This window comes from Nannospalax galili, unplaced genomic scaffold, assembly GCF_000622305.1.
Source record: "Nannospalax galili isolate Female #2095 unplaced genomic scaffold, S.galili_v1.0 scaffold1812, whole genome shotgun sequence".
Taxonomy (NCBI): Eukaryota; Metazoa; Chordata; class Mammalia; order Rodentia; family Spalacidae; genus Nannospalax; species Nannospalax galili.
This window is the reverse complement of record NW_008331838.1, coordinates 609,320-612,257: the sequence shown is the minus strand read 5'-3', so window position 1 is coordinate 612,257 and position 2,938 is coordinate 609,320.

Below are 2,938 nucleotides of genomic sequence, written 5' to 3'. Positions count from 1 at the left end.
CCTTTTCTGCCACTGCTATTAAGTCCCTAAGGTTCTTTTCTCCTAGTCTATTTAAAGACTGTAACTTTCTCTTGATGTTAGGGGCTGCCTGGTTAATGAAAGCAAACATCACAGTTTGAGCTGATTCCTCTGCTTCTGGGTCATACGGAGTGGACCACCGGAAGGTATCTTGTAACCTCTCTAAGTATGAGGCTGGGCTCTCTTCGGGCCCCTGTCTGACATCATAGACCTTAGACATATTGGTGGGTTTTCGAGCCGCCATTTTGAGACCCGCTAACAGAGTCTGGCGGTAGACCAGGAGCCTCTCCTTACCCTCTGCCGTGTTGTAGTCCCAGTTGGGATGGCTAGGGGGAAAGCTGTTATTAATGATGCCTGGGTCTGTGGTAGGGTCCCCAGTGGGGCCCGGAACCAATTTCCGGGCTGCCTCCAGGATCCTGTTTTGCTCCTCAGTAGTGAACAGGACACTCAGGAGCTGGTGGCAATCATCCCAGGTGGGCTGGTGAGTGAAGAGAACAGTTTCCAATAAGCTAATCAAATCCCTGGGGTTTTCAGAGAAAGGCGCATTCTGTGAGCGCCAATTGTAAAGATCACTGGTGGCAAAGGGCCAGTAATGAAAGGGCTGATTGCCCTCTCCAACCGGGGGCCCCGCTGGCCGGAGGGGGAGGACAATGGTGTCAAGCTGGGGGGCTGCCCCCTCCGGCTCCATGTGGCCTGCGCAGGTCCCTGTGGAGGCAATGGTGGCTCCTCAAGGTTAGGAGGTGGGGCCTGCACTTGTGGCACCATTGGCGGGGTGCCCATCTGAGAGGAGTAGGGCAGGGGGAAGATGTCATTCTCCTCTGTGCCTCCCGGGAGAATGGGTTTCTCTTCCAGCTTTGGTCTGAGAGGGAGGACCTCCAGAGGGGGAGGGGGAGCAGTTGGGTTAATTGGGAGAAGGAAGGACTTGACCCAGGCAGGGGGGGCATCGGTTCGTTCAATGAGGCCTTGCCAGGTCACGATTCATGGGATCTGGTCCTGGTGGCCCATCCGTGGGTGGAAGACATGGTCCTCTACCCTGGAAATCAAACTCAGGTTGAGTCCATCCAACATTGAAGGAGGGCCAATTAACTGAACATAAAGTTGTCCATTTCTTTTTCTTTGCATCTACACTATTGTTATGGGCAATCATCTTAACGTCTCCTCAGTGGACTAGTGTAAGATCTAGAGGGGAAGATGGGGTGTTACCCATAGTATTTATCAGTCCCGTCCGTTTCATCAACAAAGAAATTAAAATGAAGATCACAAGACACAAGAATGACACAGACAAACAGAGGGCCCAGAATAAACTACCGCAGCTTTCAGATGGTCTGGACTCTTGGCCGTGTGAGTTCCCTGGCTTGAGACCATATGGATAGGACTTGTGTGTCCCAACAGGGTTGTGAGGTCCTCTGAGGTTTCAGATGGACTAGTGTCCTGGTGGGGTGTCCGGTGAGGAACACCCACCCTGACGAGGATGGGGACATCTCCTGAATCCTCCAGGTCGCCTCACTAGTGTTTCAACGACAAAGAAAAACTGAGATCAGATGGCCGTGACCAAAGTGAAAGCATAGAGAAGACAGGTACACACACACACAGTTTTACAAAAACTTACTCGGCTGGTTGATCACAAACCTTTTGGGGTTGGTTCCTCTGGGGGGGGGGGGGTGTCTCTGGGGGGATCCCGACGAGCCCCCAAATGTTGTACCTCATCCACTGGACCCCAAAAAGACCACCGAGGACCCAACACACCAAAATACAAAAGAAAAGGTTTATGGTTTATTTGGGCCTAAGCTTGGGCTCTCAGACCTCACCAACTCAACGGATCCGTGCTAAGAGCCCAGAGTAAGGGAGAGTGGAGCCTTTTATAGGTTTTAGACAAAGAGAAGAGGGGGATACCGAAGATATATTTTGGTTGACTCTAGGAGCCCGCGCATGCCAACATAATTTTAAACTGATTGGATGTATAAGATGCAGCCCTGGAAGTTTCTTATTGGTAGGTGCTATTCTCAGGGCTGTGGAATGTGCTGACTGTTATCTGTGGGGCCAGGAGTCTCCGTTTTTACCTTATAGGGCAGTTTTCATGCCCGGGCTTGCTTAATCTATAGTTTCCTGGAGTGGGGGGAGTAGCAGGTGGGAGTCAGGGCATGCCACATGCCTAGGCATGTCTAAAGCAGCAGCCAAGCATTTTACAGAAGCTAAAAGAGTAATTAGTGGGGGTCTGGAGGGATGGAGGGATTGGGGGTAGTGGGTGAATGAAGAGGGTCTCAGGGTCCTACACCCCAAAGAAAAACAGCCAGTTTCTTAGTTAAAAGGCAAATGTCCTTGAGTCTCCTTAGCAACATACTCTGTTCCAAAGGCCAAAAATGTTGAAAGTATTTGGCAGCTTTTATCTAATCCTTAAAAGATTTTAGGGTGACCTTTTCAGAGAGGGGAATGTTAGACTAGCAAAGAGTCCCATTTAAAAAAATAAAAAGATGGCCAGGTATGGTGGTGACGGCTGTAGTCCCAGCACTACAAAGATGAAAGAGTGCATGATGTGATCAGAAAAATGTGATGGGGAGATATGGGTGTTAGGGTTCCAAATAGCAGCCCCTCCTCTCCCCAACAGGGACCTACAGACTTTGGAGCCTGGAAAAGGGAACTTAGCTGATAAGCACCTTGACCTTTGAGGTCAAGAAGAACAAACTCTGCTGAGAAGCAGCCTGCCTTTCCTCTGACCTCCAAAGATAAGATAAGCAGAGTTCCTCTTATCTTAAGAGGAAAAAGAAAACACTTCCACACCCTAATCCTACCTGCTTCCCCCTCCCTGATTCCACACCCTAAAGCCCCCATATGTAAAGTCCCAGCTCACAACCCATGAGAGGACATCTTTCCCTTCACGGACATCATTCCCTTCCCTTCCCTTCCCTTCCCTTCCCTTCCC